Source organism: Hyla sarda, chromosome 8 (assembly GCF_029499605.1).
Source record: "Hyla sarda isolate aHylSar1 chromosome 8, aHylSar1.hap1, whole genome shotgun sequence".
Lineage (NCBI taxonomy): Eukaryota > Metazoa > Chordata > Amphibia > Anura > Hylidae > Hyla > Hyla sarda.
The window spans coordinates 117683920-117699576 of NC_079196.1; the positions used below are offsets into that span (position 1 = coordinate 117683920).

The window sequence follows — 15657 nt, forward strand, 5'->3', positions numbered from 1 at the left end:
GAGTGATTGAGTGAGTGAGTGAGTGAGAACAAATGAGTTAAAGCAAGTGAGTGAGAGAGATCGAATGAATGAAAGTCTGAATGACAGAAAGAAAAAAGGATGAAGAAAGAAGCATGAAGAAAAAAAAATGTATATGGAGTTGCTGACATGAGTGCAATCTACAAAGCCGTTGAGGCTGATCCTCATGGGAGGATTATTGCACCAGGACCCTTAGCACTTTTAAAATGCCATTCAATGCCATGGGCTAGATGTAAACTGCAGATGACCATGTTGTGGTAGTTACCATGGATACCCAAGTGATGTGTGAGCTAACACATAGGCCCAACAGATTCCAAGAAGGCCAGAATCACCAGCGGCACCACCATCGATTGTCAGGTCACCCGGATTCAGCAAATACCAGAGTCCAAAATGATGCAGGTTTATACTGTTAATTTTCAGTTTATCGTTACAGTTGGTGTTATTCCATGTCGGAAGGGACGCAGCTACAGCCAGTGGGGTAACTAGAGACAGGCAGGCAGCTATGTGCAACAAAGGTAGGTGTGTTGTTTTCATATGCAGATCTGAAATATTGTCTTATATGCAAGAGGAGGAGTGATGGGGGTTCAGGCAAAAGCCAGGCTATGGATTGCATTGCTAAATGCTCCATCAGAGTGCAATGGTCGCCTGTCCTTTTTTTAAGTGATGATGTGGGTTTAGCCTGTGCTGTATGTATGTATGTATGGGTGGCTGACTGCCACCCACCCAGAGAGTGTATGGGAGTCTGGTTGGCTGCCAGCCTTCCTTCCATTCCTATGAGTAATGTGAGTGCTCATGAAGGGGACATGGTTGGGTCCACCCCTTTCCCGGTTATCCCCTCTAGGCCTTTTGGCTTAGATCAAGTGTAAAAAAAGAAAGGATCTTGCGACAGATTGCATCCTGAGGCACGTTTTTTTTTGTGTGAATACTTGCACTTGGGTGACTTGTGAGCACATACTGATACATACGTTCCCTATCTGGGGACCATAAATTAAATGGATTTTTGAGAAAGGGAGCTGATTTGGAAGCTTGCTTCTGTCGCCCTATGCATTGACCCGATGTGGCAGTATCTTCGGGTAGTGAACAGTGCACCACCCCATTCCAGTGTTAAACAAGAAAGATTCTCATTTAATCCTCCGTGGGTGAGAATTTGAGTTTGAGAATTGGAGACCAAAATGATGAGTTGCACTGACTGGTTTATGAACGTCTATTCATTTAGCGTTTTAATGACCATGTTTGCACACTGATTGGTGTAAAAAAATAAAATAAAACTAAATAATAATAATCTAGCACACCTGTGCAGGTTTGACATGACATGACAGGTAGCTGTCTTGTGGGTGGTGCTGAATCCTGTTAAATGACATGAGGGTCTCATGCCTATACACAAGGGTGTGTCATTGCTGTTGCTTGACCATGCATTGGTTTCTGTGGTCAGTGAATGATAAAAACAAAATTTACCATCCATTGATGGATGGGAAATCCGCCATGAGGCATTTGTTTTTAGAAACTGCTGCTCACAACCAATGTTGCAATGGAGTGTCTCCATCTGCTGGTGGTATTGGAAAGGCATTAGTGCTATGACAGGGTCTGAAGAAGAAGAAGAAGAAGACGGAAAAAAATATATATAAAAAGAAAAAGAGAGAGAGAGAGAGAGAGAGAGACTGACTTAGTGAGCGAGTGAGTGAGAGAGTGAGAGTGAGTGAGAGTGAATGAGTGAGTGAGTGATTGAGTGAGTGAGTGAGTGAGTGAGAACAAATGAGTTAAAGCAAGTGAGTGAGAGAGATCGAATGAATGAAAGTCTGAATGACAGAAAGAAAAAAGGATGAAGAAAGAAGCATGAAGAAAAAAAAATGTATATGGAGTTGCTGACATGAGTGCAATCTACAAAGCCGTTGAGGCTGATCCTCATGGGAGGATTATTGCACCAGGACCCTTAGCACTTTTAAAATGCCATTCAATGCCATGGGCTAGATGTAAACTGCAGATGACCATGTTGTGGTAGTTACCATGGATACCCAAGTGATGTGTGAGCTAACACATAGGCCCAACAGATTCCAAGAAGGCCAGAATCACCAGCGGCACCACCATCGATTGTCAGGTCACCCGGATTCAGCAAATACCAGAGTCCAAAATGATGCAGGTTTATACTGTTAATTTTCAGTTTATCGTTACAGTTGGTGTTATTCCATGTCGGAAGGGACGCAGCTACAGCCAGTGGGGTAACTAGAGACAGGCAGGCAGCTATGTGCAACAAAGGTAGGTGTGTTGTTTTCATATGCAGATCTGAAATATTGTCTTATATGCAAGAGGAGGAGTGATGGGGGTTCAGGCAAAAGCCAGGCTATGGATTGCATTGCTAAATGCTCCATCAGAGTGCAATGGTCGCCTGTCCTTTTTTTAAGTGATGATGTGGGTTTAGCCTGTGCTGTATGTATGTATGTATGGGTGGCTGACTGCCACCCACCCAGAGAGTGTATGGGAGTCTGGTTGGCTGCCAGCCTTCCTTCCATTCCTATGAGTAATGTGAGTGCTCATGAAGGGGACATGGTTGGGTCCACCCCTTTCCCGGTTATCCCCTCTAGGCCTTTTGGCTTAGATCAAGTGTAAAAAAAGAAAGGATCTTGCGACAGATCGCATCCTGAGGCACCTTTTTTTTTGTGTGAATACTTGCACTTGGGTGACTTGTGAGCACATACTGATACATACGTTCCCTATCTGGGGACCATAAATTAAATGGATTTTTGAGAAAGGGAGCTGATTTGGAAGCTTGCTTCTGTCGCCCTATGCATTGACCCGATGTGGCAGTATCTTCGGGTAGTGAACAGTGCACCACCCCATTCCAGTGTTAAACAAGAAAGATTCTCATTTAATCCTCCGTGGGTGAGAATTTGAGTTTGAGAATTGGAGACCAAAATGATGAGTTGCACTGACTGTTTTATGAACGTCTATTCATTTAGCGTTTTAATGACCATGTTTGCACACTGATTGGTGTAAAAAAATAAAATAAAACTAAATAATAATAATCTAGCACACCTGTGCAGGTTTGACATGACATGACAGGTAGCTGTCTTGTGGGTGGTGCTGAATCCTGTTAAATGACATGAGGGTCTCATGCCTATACAGAAGGGTGTGTCATTGCTGTTGCTTGACCATGCATTGGTTTCTGTGGTCAGTGAATGATAAAAACAAAATTTACCATCCATTGATGGATCTGAAATCCGCCATGAGGCATTTGTTTTTAGAAACTGCTGCTCACAACCAATGTTGCAATGGAGTGTCTCCATCTGCTGGTGGTATTGGAAAGGCATTAGTGCTATGACAGGGTCTGAAGAAGAAGAAGAAGAAGAAGAAGAAGACGGAAAAAAATATATATAAAAAGAAAAAGAGAGAGAGAGAGAGAGACTGACTTAGTGAGCGAGTGAGTGAGAGAGTGAGAGTGAGTGAGAGTGAATGAGTGAGTGAGTGATTGAGTGAGTGAGTGAGTGAGTGAGAACAAATGAGTTAAAGCAAGTGAGTGAGAGAGATCGAATGAATGAAAGTCTGAATGACAGAAAGAAAAAAGGATGAAGAAAGAAGCATGAAGAAAAAAAAATGTATATGGAGTTGCTGACATGAGTGCAATCTACAAAGCCGTTGAGGCTGATCCTCATGGGAGGATTATTGCACCAGGACCCTTAGCACTTTTAAAATGCCATTCAATGCCACGGGCTAGATGTAAACTGCAGATGACCATGTTGTGGTAGTTACCATGGATACCCAAGTGATGTGTGAGCTAACACATAGGCCCAACAGATTCCAAGAAGGCCAGAATCACCAGCGGCACCACCATCGATTGTCAGGTCACCCGGATTCAGCAAATACCAGAGTCCAAAATGATGCAGGTTTATACTGTTAATTTTCAGTTTATCGTTACAGTTGGTGTTATTCCATGTCGGAAGGGACGCAGCTACAGCCAGTGGGGTAACTAGAGACAGGCAGGCAGCTATGTGCAACAAAGGTAGGCGTGTTGTTTTCATATGCAGATCTGAAATATTGTCTTATATGCAAGAGGAGGAGTGATGGGGGTTCAGGCAAAAGCCAGGCTATGGATTGCATTGCTAAATGCTCCATCAGAGTGCAATGGTCGCCTGTCCTTTTTTTAAGTGATGATGTGGGTTTAGCCTGTGCTGTATGTATGTATGTATGGGTGGCTGACTGCCACCCACCCAGAGAGTGTATGGGAGTCTGGTTGGTTGCCAGCCTTCCTTCCATTCCTATGAGTAATGTGAGTGCTCATGAAGGGGACATGGTTGGGTCCACCCCTTTCCCGGTTATCCCCTCTAGGCCTTTTGGCTTAGATCAAGTGTAAAAAAAGAAAGGATCTTGCGACAGATCGCATCCTGAGGCACGTTTTTTTTTGTGTGAATACTTGCACTTGGGTGACTTGTGAGCACATACTGATACATACGTTCCCTATCTGGGGACCATAAATTAAATGGATTTTTGAGAAAGGGAGCTGATTTGGAAGCTTTCTTCTGTCGCCCTATGCATTGACCCGATGTGGCAGTATCTTCGGGTAGTGAACAGTGCACCACCCCATTCCAGTGTTAAACAAGAAAGATTCTCATTTAATCCTCCGTGGGTGAGAATTTGAGTTTGAGAATTGGAGACCAAAATGATGAGTTGCACTGACTGGTTTATGAACGTCTATTCATTTAGCGTTTTAATGACCATGTTTGCACACTGATTGGTGTAAAAAAATAAAATAAAACTAAATAATAATAATCTAGCACACCTGTGCAGGTTTGACATGACATGACAGGTAGCTGTCTTGTGGGTGGTGCTGAATCCTGTTAAATGACATGAGGGTCTCATGCCTATACACAAGGGTGTGTCATTGCTGTTGCTTGACCATGCATTGGTTTCTGTGGTCAGTGAATGATAAAAACAAAATTTACCATCCATTGATGGATGGGAAATCCGCCATGAGGCATTTGTTTTTAGAAACTGCTGCTCACAACCAATGTTGCAATGGAGTGTCTCCATCTGCTGGTGGTATTGGAAAGGCATTAGTGCTATGACAGGGTCTGAAGAAGAAGAAGAAGAAGACGGAAAAAAATATATATAAAAAGAAAAAGAGAGAGAGAGAGAGACTGACTTAGTGAGCGAGTGAGTGAGAGAGTGAGAGTGAGTGAGAGTGAGTGAGTGAGTGATTGAGTGAGTGAGTGAGTGAGTGAGTGAGTGAGAACAAATGAGTTAAAGCAAGTGAGTGAGAGAGATCGAATGAATGAAAGTCTGAATGACAGAAAGAAAAAAGGATGAAGAAAGAAGCATGAAGAAAAAAAAATGTATATGGAGTTGCTGACATGAGTGCAATCTACAAAGCCGTTGAGGCTGATCCTCATGGGAGGATTATTGCACCAGGACCCTTAGCACTTTTAAAATGCCATTCAATGCCACGGGCTAGATGTAAACTGCAGATGACCATGTTGTGGTAGTTACCATGGATACCCAAGTGATGTGTGAGCTAACAGATAGGCCCAACAGATTCCAAGAAGGCCAGAATCACCAGCGGCACCACCATCGATTGTCAGGTCACCCGGATTCAGCAAATACCAGAGTCCAAAATGATGCAGGTTTATACTGTTAATTTTCAGTTTATCGTTACAGTTGGTGTTATTCCATGTCGGAAGGGACGCAGCTACAGCCAGTGGGGTAACTAGAGACAGGCAGGCAGCTATGTGCAACAAAGGTAGGCGTGTTGTTTTCATATGCAGATCTGAAATATTGTCTTATATGCAAGAGGAGGAGTGATGGGGGTTCAGGCAAAAGCCAGGCTATGGATTGCATTGCTAAATGCTCCATCAGAGTGCAATGGTCGCCTGTCCTTTTTTTAAGTGATGATGTGGGTTTAGCCTGTGCTGTATGTATGTATGTATGGGTGGCTGACTGCCACCCACCCAGAGAGTGTATGGGAGTCTGGTTGGCTGCCAGCCTTCCTTCCATTCCTATGAGTAATGTGAGTGCTCATGAAGGGGACATTGTTGGGTCCACCCCTTTCCCGGTTATCCCCTCTAGGCCTTTTGGCTTAGATCAAGTGTAAAAAAAGAAAGGATCTTGCGACAGATCGCATCCTGAGGCACGTTTTTTTTTGTGTGAATACTTGCACTTGGGTGACTTGTGAGCACATACTGATACATACGTTCCCTATCTGGGGACCATAAATGAAATGGATTTTTGAGAAAGGGAGCTGATTTGGAAGCTTGCTTCTGTCGCCCTATGCATTGACCCGATGTGGCAGTATCTTCGGGTAGTGAACAGTGCACCACCCCATTCCAGTGTTAAACAAGAAAGATTCTCATTTAATCCTCCGTGGGTGAGAATTTGAGTTTGAGAATTGGAGACCAAAATGATGAGTTGCACTGACTGGTTTATGAACGTCTATTCATTTAGCGTTTTAATGACCATGTTTGCACACTGATTGGTGTAAAAAAATAAAATAAAACTAAATAATAATAATCTAGCACACCTGTGCAGGTTTGACATGACATGACAGGTAGCTGTCTTGTGGGTGGTGCTGAATCCTGTTAAATGACATGAGGGTCTCATGCCTATACACAAGGGTGTGTCATTGCTGTTGCTTGACCATGCATTGGTTTCTGTGGTCAGTGAATGATAAAAACAAAATTTACCATCCATTGATGGATGGGAAATCCGCCATGAGGCATTTGTTTTTAGAAACTGCTGCTCACAACCAATGTTGCAATGGAGTGTCTCCATCTGCTGGTGGTATTGGAAAGGCATTAGTGCTATGACAGGGTCTGAAGAAGAAGAAGAAGAAGAAGAAGAAGACGGAAAAAAATATATATAAAAAGAAAAAGAGAGAGAGAGAGAGAGACTGACTTAGTGAGCGAGTGAGTGAGAGAGTGAGAGTGAGTGAGAGTGAATGAGTGAGTGAGTGATTGAGTGAGTGAGTGAGTGAGAACAAATGAGTTAAAGCAAGTGAGTGAGAGAGATCGAATGAATGAAAGTCTGAATGACAGAAAGAAAAAAGGATGAAGAAAGAAGCATGAAGAAAAAAAAATGTATATGGAGTTGCTGACATGAGTGCAATCTACAAAGCCGTTGAGGCTGATCCTCATTGGAGGATTATTGCACCAGGACCCTTAGCACTTTTAAAATGCCATTCAATGCCACGGGCTAGATGTAAACTGCAGATGACCATGTTGTGGTAGTTACCATGGATACCCAAGTGATGTGTGAGCTAACACATAGGCCCAACAGATTCCAAGAAGGCCAGAATCACCAGCGGCACCACCATCGATTGTCAGGTCACCCGGATTCAGCAAATACCAGAGTCCAAAATGATGCAGGTTTATACTGTTAATTTTCAGTTTATCGTTACAGTTGGTGTTATTCCATGTCGGAAGGGACGCAGCTACAGCCAGTGGGGTAACTAGAGACAGGCAGGCAGCTATGTGCAACAAAGGTAGGCGTGTTGTTTTCATATGCAGATCTGAAATATTGTCTTATATGCAAGAGGAGGAGTGATGGGGGTTCAGGCAAAAGCCAGGCTATGGATTGCATTGCTAAATGCTCCATCAGAGTGCAATGGTCACCTGTCCTTTTTTTAAGTGATGATGTGGGTTTAGCCTGTGCTGTATGTATGTATGTATGGGTGGCTGACTGCCACCCACCCAGAGAGTGTATGGGAGTCTGGTTGGCTGCCAGCCTTCCTTCCATTCATATGAGTAATGTGAGTGCTCATGAAGGGGACATGGTTGGGTCCACCCCTTTCCCGGTTATCCCCTCTAGGCCTTTTGGCTTAGATCAAGTGTAAAAAAAGAAAGGATCTTGCGACAGATCGCATCCTGAGGCACGTTTTTTTTTGTGTGAATACTTGCACTTGGGTGACTTGTGAGCACATACTGATACATACGTTCCCTATCTGGGGACCATAAATTAAATGGATTTTTGAGAAAGGGAGCTGATTTGGAAGCTTGCTTCTGTCGCCCTATGCATTGACCCGATGTGGCAGTATCTTCGGGTAGTGAACAATGCACCACCCCATTCCAGTGTTAAACAAGAAAGATTCTCATTTAATCCTCCGTGGGTGAGAATTTGAGTTTGAGAATTGGAGACCAAAATGATGAGTTGCACTGACTGGTTTATGAACGTCTATTCATTTAGCGTTTTAATGACCATGTTTGCACACTGATTGGTGTAAAAAAATAAAATAAAACTAAATAATAATAATCTAGCACACCTGTGCAGGTTTGACATGACATGACAGGTAGCTGTCTTGTGGGTGGTGCTGAATCCTGTTAAATGACATGAGGGTCTCATGCCTATACACAAGGGTGTGTCATTGCTGTTGCTTGACCATGCATTGGTTTCTGTGGTCAGTGAATGATAAAAACAAAATTTACCATCCATTGATGGATGGGAAATCCGCCATGAGGCATTTGTTTTTAGAAACTGCTGCTCACAACCAATGTTGCAATGGAGTGTCTCCATCTGCTGGTGGTATTGGAAAGGCATTATTGCTATGACAGGGTCTGAAGAAGAAGAAGAAGAAGAAGACGGAAAAAAATATATATAAAAAGAAAAAGAGAGAGAGAGAGAGAGACTGACTTAGTGAGCAAGTGAGTGAGAGAGTGAGAGTGAGTGAGAGTGAATGAGTGAGTGAGTGATTGAGTGAGTGAGTGAGTGAGTGAGAACAAATGAGTTAAAGCAAGTGAGTGAGAGAGATCGAATGAATGAAAGTCTGAATGACAGAAAGAAAAAAGGATGAAGAAAGAAGCATGAAGAAAAAAAAATGTATATGGAGTTGCTGACATGAGTGCAATCTACAAAGCCGTTGAGGCTGATCCTCATGGGAGGATTATTGCACCAGGACCCTTAGCACTTTTAAAATGCCATTCAATGCCACGGGCTAGATGTAAACTGCAGATGACCATGTTGTGGTAGTTACCATGGATACCCAAGTGATGTGTGAGCTAACACATAGGCCCAACAGATTCCAAGAAGGCCAGAATCACCAGCGGCACCACCATCGATTGTCAGGTCACCCGGATTCAGCAAATACCAGAGTCCAAAATGATGCAGGTTTATACTGTTAATTTTCAGTTTATCGTTACAGTTGGTGTTATTCCATGTCGGAAGGGACGCAGCTACAGCCAGTGGGGTAACTAGAGACAGGCAGGCAGCTATGTGCAACAAAGGTAGGCGTGTTGTTTTCATATGCAGATCTGAAATATTGTCTTATATGCAAGAGGAGGAGTGATGGGGGTTCAGGCAAAAGCCAGGCTATGGATTGCATTGCTAAATGCTCCATCAGAGTGCAATGGTCGCCTGTCCTTTTTTTAAGTGATGATGTGGGTTTAGCCTGTGCTGTATGTATGTATGTATGGGTGGCTGACTGCCACCCACCCAGAGAGTGTATGGGAGTCTGGTTGGCTGCCAGCCTTCCTTCCATTCCTATGAGTAATGTGAGTGCTCATGAAGGGGACATGGTTGGGTCCACCCCTTTCCCGGTTATCCCCTCTAGGCCTTTTGGCTTAGATCAAGTGTAAAAAAAGAAAGGATCTTGCGACAGATCGCATCCTGAGGCACGTTTTTTTTTGTGTGAATACTTGCACTTGGGTGACTTGTGAGCACATACTGATACATACGTTCCCTATCTGGGGACCATAAATTAAATGGATTTTTGAGAAAGGGAGCTGATTTGGAAGCTTGCTTCTGTCGCCCTATGCATTGACCCGATGTGGCAGTATCTTCGGGTAGTGAACAGTGCACCACCCCATTCCAGTGTTAAACAAGAAAGATTCTCATTTAATCCTCCGTGGGTGAGAATTTGAGTTTGAGAATTGGAGACCAAAATGATGAGTTGCACTGACTGGTTTATGAACGTCTATTCATTTAGCGTTTTAATGACCATGTTTGCACACTGATTGGTGTAAAAAAATAAAATAAAACTAAATAATAATAATCTAGCACACCTGTGCAGGTTTGACATGACATGACAGGTAGCTGTCTTGTGGGTGGTGCTGAATCCTGTTAAATGACATGAGGGTCTCATGCCTATACACAAGGGTGTGTCATTGCTGTTGCTTGACCATGCATTGGTTTCTGTGGTCAGTGAATGATAAAAACAAAATTTACCATCCATTGATGGATGGGAAATCCGCCATGAGGCATTTGTTTTTAGAAACTGCTGCTCACAACCAATGTTGCAATGGAGTGTCTCCATCTGCTGGTGGTATTGGAAAGGCATTAGTGCTATGACACGGTCTGAAGAAGAAGAAGAAGAAGAAGAAGACGGAAAAAAATATATATAAATAGAAAAAGAGAGAGAGAGAGAGAGAGAGACTGACTTAGTGAGCGAGTGAGTGAGAGAGTGAGAGTGAGTGAGAGTGAATGAGTGAGTGAGTGATTGAGTGAGTGAGTGAGTGAGTGAGAACAAATGAGTTAAAGCAAGTGAGTGAGAGAGATCGAATGAATGAAAGTCTGAATGACAGAAAGAAAAAAGGATGAAGAAAGAAGCATGAAGAAAAAAAAATGTATATGGAGTTGCTGACATGAGTGCAATCTACAAAGCCGTTGAGGCTGATCCTCATGGGAGGATTATTGCACCAGGACCCTTAGCACTTTTAAAATGCCATTCAATGCCACGGGCTAGATGTAAACTGCAGATGACCATGTTGTGGTAGTTACCATGGATACCCAAGTGATGTGTGAGCTAACACATAGGCCCAACAGATTCCAAGAAGGCCAGAATCACCAGCGGCACCACCATCGATTGTCAGGTCACCCGGATTCAGCAAATACCAGAGTCCAAAATGATGCAGGTTTATACTGTTAATTTTCAGTTTATCGTTACAGTTGGTGTTATTCCATGTCGGAAGGGACGCAGCTACAGCCAGTGGGGTAACTAGAGACAGGCAGGCAGCTATGTGCAACAAAGGTAGGCGTGTTGTTTTCATATGCAGATCTGAAATATTGTCTTATATGCAAGAGGAGGAGTGATGGGGGTTCAGGAAAAAGCCAGGCTATGGATTGCATTGCTAAATGCTCCATCAGAGTGCAATGGTCGCCTGTCCTTTTTTTAAGTGATGATGTGGGTTTAGCCTGTGCTGTATGTATGTATGTATGGGTGGCTGACTGCCACCCACCCAGAGAGTGTATGGGAGTCTGGTTGGCTGCCAGCCTTCCTTCCATTCCTATGAGTAATGTGAGTGCTCATGAAGGGGACATGGTTGGGTCCACCCCTTTCCCGGTTATCCCCTCTAGGCCTTTTGGCTTAGATCAAGTGTAAAAAAAGAAAGGATCTTGCGACAGATCGCATCCTGAGGCACGTTTTTTTTTGTGTGAATACTTGCACTTGGGTGACTTGTGAGCACATACTGATACATACGTTCCCTATCTGGGGACCATAAATTAAATGGATTTTTGAGAAAGGGAGCTGATTTGGAAGCTTGCTTCTGTCGCCCTATGCATTGACCCGATGTGGCAGTATCTTCGGGTAGTGAACAGTGCACCACCCCATTCCAGTGTTAAACAAGAAAGATTCTCATTTAATCCTCCGTGGGTGAGAATTTGAGTTTGAGAATTGGAGACCAAAATGATGAGTTGCACTGACTGGTTTATGAACGTCTATTCATTTAGCGTTTTAATGACCATGTTTGCACACTGATTGGTGTAAAAAAATAAAATAAAACTAAAAAATAATAATCTAGCACACCTGTGCAGGTTTGACATGACATGACAGGTAGCTGTCTTGTGGGTGGTGCTGACTCCTGTTAAATGACATGAGGGTCTCATGCCTATACACAAGGGTGTGTCATTGCTGTTGCTTGACCATGCATTGGTTTCTGTGGTCAGTGAATGATAAAAACAAAATTTACCATCCATTGATGGATGGGAAATCCGCCATGAGGCATTTGTTTTTAGAAACTGCTGCTCACAACCAATGTTGCAATGGAGTGTCTCCATCTGCTGGTGGTATTGGAAAGGCATTAGTGCTATGACAGGGTCTGAAGAAGAAGAAGACGGAAAAAAATATATATAAAAAGAAAAAGAGAGAGAGAGAGAGAGAGACTGACTTAGTGAGCGAGTGAGTGAGAGAGTGAGAGTGAGTGAGTGAGAGTGAATGAGTGAGTGAGTGAGTGATTGAGTGAGTGAGTGAGTGAGTGAGTGAGAACAAATGAGTTAAAGCAAGTGAGTGAGAGAGATCGAATGAATGAAAGTCTGAATGACAGAAAGAAAAAAGGATGAAGAAAGAAGCATGAAGAAAAAAAAATGTATATGGAGTTGCTGACATGAGTGCAATCTACAAAGCCGTTGAGGCTGATCCTCATGGGAGGATTATTGCACCAGGACCCTTAGCACTTTTAAAATGCCATTCAATGCCACGGGCTAGATGTAAACTGCAGATGACCATGTTGTGGTAGTTACCATGGATACCCAAGTGATGTGTGAGCTAACACATAGGCCCAACAGATTCCAAGAAGGCCAGAATCACCAGCGGCACCACCATCGATTGTCAGGTCACCCGGATTCAGCAAATACCAGAGTCCAAAATGATGCAGGTTTATACTGTTAATTTTCAGTTTATCGTTACAGTTGGTGTTATTCCATGTCGGAAGGGACGCAGCTACAGCCAGTGGGGTAACTAGAGACAGGCAGGCAGCTATGTGCAACAAAGGTAGGCGTGTTGTTTTCATATGCAGATCTGAAATATTGTCTTATATGCAAGAGGAGGAGTGATGGGGGTTCAGGCAAAAGCCAGGCTATGGATTGCATTGCTAAATGCTCCATCAGAGTGCAATGGTCGCCTGTCCTTTTTTTAAGTGATGATGTGGGTTTAGCCTGTGCTGTATGTATGTATGTATGGGTGGCTGACTGCCACCCACCCAGAGAGTGTATGGGAGTCTGGTTGGCTGCCAGCCTTCCTTCCATTCCTATGAGTAATGTGAGTGCTCATGAAGGGGACATGGTTGGGTCCACCCCTTTCCCGGTTATCCCCTCTAGGCCTTTTGGCTTAGATCAAGTGTAAAAAAAGAAAGGATCTTGCGACAGATTGCATCCTGAGGCACGTTTTTTTTTGTGTGAATACTTGCACTTGGGTGACTTGTGAGCACATACTGATACATACGTTCCCTATCTGGGGACCATAAATTAAATGGATTTTTGAGAAAGGGAGCTGATTTGGAAGCTTGCTTCTGTCGCCCTATGCATTGACCCGATGTGGCAGTATCTTCGGGTAGTGAACAGTGCACCACCCCATTCCAGTGTTAAACAAGAAAGATTCTCATTTAATCCTCCGTGGGTGAGAATTTGAGTTTGAGAATTGGAGACCAAAATGATGAGTTGCACTGACTGGTTTATGAACGTCTATTCATTTAGCGTTTTAATGACCATGTTTGCACACTGATTGGTGTAAAAAAATAAAATAAAACTAAATAATAATAATCTAGCACACCTGTGCAGGTTTGACATGACATGACAGGTAGCTGTCTTGTGGGTGGTGCTGAATCCTGTTAAATGACATGAGGGTCTCATGCCTATACACAAGGGTGTGTCATTGCTGTTGCTTGACCATGCATTGGTTTCTGTGGTCAGTGAATGATAAAAACAAAATTTACCATCCATTGATGGATGGGAAATCCGCCATGAGGCATTTGTTTTTAGAAACTGCTGCTCACAACCAATGTTGCAATGGAGTGTCTCCATCTGCTGGTGGTATTGGAAAGGCATTAGTGCTATGACAGGGTCTGAAGAAGAAGAAGAAGAAGAAGACGGAAAAAAATATATATAAAAAGAAAAAGAGAGAGAGAGAGAGAGACTGACTTAGTGAGCGAGTGAGTGAGAGAGTGAGAGTGAGTGAGAGTGAATGAGTGAGTGAGTGATTGAGTGAGTGAGTGAGTGAGTGAGAACAAATGAGTTAAAGCAAGTGAGTGAGAGAGATCGAATGAATGAAAGTCTGAATGACAGAAAGAAAAAAGGATGAAGAAAGAAGCATGAAGAAAAAAAAATGTATATGGAGTTGCTGACATGAGTGCAATCTACAAAGCCGTTGAGGCTGATCCTCATGGGAGGATTATTGCACCAGGACCCTTAGCACTTTTAAAATGCCATTCAATGCCACGGGCTAGATGTAAACTGCAGATGACCATGTTGTGGTAGTTACCATGGATACCCAAGTGATGTGTGAGCTAACACATAGGCCCAACAGATTCCAAGAAGGCCAGAATCACCAGCGGCACCACCATCGATTGTCAGGTCACCCGGATTCAGCAAATACCAGAGTCCAAAATGATGCAGGTTTATACTGTTAATTTTCAGTTTATCGTTACAGTTGGTGTTATTCCATGTCGGAAGGGACGCAGCTACAGCCAGTGGGGTAACTAGAGACAGGCAGGCAGCTATGTGCAACAAAGGTAGGCGTGTTGTTTTCATATGCAGATCTGAAATATTGTCTTATATGCAAGAGGAGGAGTGATGGGGGTTCAGGCAAAAGCCAGGCTATGGATTGCATTGCTAAATGCTCCATCAGAGTGCAATGGTCGCCTGTCCTTTTTTTAAGTGATGATGTGGGTTTAGCCTGTGCTGTATGTATGTATGTATGGGTGGCTGACTGCCACCCACCCAGAGAGTGTATGGGAGTCTGGTTGGCTGCCAGCCTTCCTTCCATTCCTATGAGTAATGTGAGTGCTCATGAAGGGGACATGGTTGGGTCCACCCCTTTCCCGGTTATCCCCTCTAGGCCTTTTGGCTTAGATCAAGTGTAAAAAAAGAAAGGATCTTGCGACAGATTGCATCCTGAGGCACGTTTTTTTTTGTGTGAATACTTGCACTTGGGTGACTTGTGAGCACATACTGATACATACGTTCCCTATCTGGGGACCATAAATTAAATGGATTTTTGAGAAAGGGAGCTGATTTGGAAGCTTGCTTCTGTCGCCCTATGCATTGACCCGATGTGGCAGTATCTTCGGGTAGTGAACAGTGCACCACCCCATTCCAGTGTTAAACAAGAAAGATTCTCATTTAATCCTCCGTGGGTGAGAATTTGAGTTTGAGAATTGGAGACCAAAATGATGAGTTGCACTGACTGGTTTATGAACGTCTATTCATTTAGCGTTTTAATGACCATGTTTGCACACTGATTGGTGTAAAAAAATAAAATATAACTAAATAATAATAATCTAGCACACCTGTGCAGGTTTGACATGACATGACAGGTAGCTGTCTTGTGGGTGGTGCTGAATCCTGTTAAATGACATGAGGGTCTCATGCCTATACACAAGGGTGTGTCATTGCTGTTGCTTGACCATGCATTGGTTTCTGTGGTCAGTGAATGATAAAAACAAAATTTACCATCCATTGATGGATGGGAAATCCGCCATGAGGCATTTGTTTTTAGAAACTGCTGCTCACAACCAATGTTGCAATGGAGTGTCTCCATCTGCTGGTGGTATTGGAAAGGCATTAGTGCTATGACAGGGTCTGAAGAAGAAGAAGAAGAAGAAGAAGAAGAAGACGGAAAAAAATATATATAAAAAGAAAAAGAGAGAGAGAGAGAGAGACTGACTTAGTGAGCGAGTGAGTGAGAGAGTGAGAGTGAGTGAGAGTGAATGAGTGAGTGAGTGATTGAGTGAG

At 43.3% G+C, this 15657-nt stretch overlaps 9 pseudogenes; all 9 read left to right on the top strand.

The window, feature by feature from the left end:
• Window positions 1-848: 848 nt before the first annotated feature.
• Window positions 849-1112, top strand: LOC130290204 (U2 spliceosomal RNA; annotated as a pseudogene).
• Window positions 1113-2586: 1474 nt separating this feature from the next.
• LOC130289937 (U2 spliceosomal RNA) lies at window positions 2587-2850 on the top strand (annotated as a pseudogene).
• Window positions 2851-4327: 1477 nt separating this feature from the next.
• On the top strand, window positions 4328-4591 carry LOC130289846 (U2 spliceosomal RNA; annotated as a pseudogene).
• A 1470-nt stretch (window positions 4592-6061) lies between these two features.
• LOC130289422 (U2 spliceosomal RNA) lies at window positions 6062-6325 on the top strand (annotated as a pseudogene).
• Window positions 6326-7798: 1473 nt separating this feature from the next.
• Window positions 7799-8062, top strand: LOC130288653 (U2 spliceosomal RNA; annotated as a pseudogene).
• Window positions 8063-9533: 1471 nt separating this feature from the next.
• Window positions 9534-9797, top strand: LOC130287352 (U2 spliceosomal RNA; annotated as a pseudogene).
• Window positions 9798-11275: 1478 nt separating this feature from the next.
• Window positions 11276-11539, top strand: LOC130287353 (U2 spliceosomal RNA; annotated as a pseudogene).
• A 1476-nt stretch (window positions 11540-13015) lies between these two features.
• Window positions 13016-13279, top strand: LOC130290205 (U2 spliceosomal RNA; annotated as a pseudogene).
• A 1471-nt stretch (window positions 13280-14750) lies between these two features.
• Window positions 14751-15014, top strand: LOC130290206 (U2 spliceosomal RNA; annotated as a pseudogene).
• The last annotated feature ends 643 nt before the right edge of the window (window positions 15015-15657 follow it).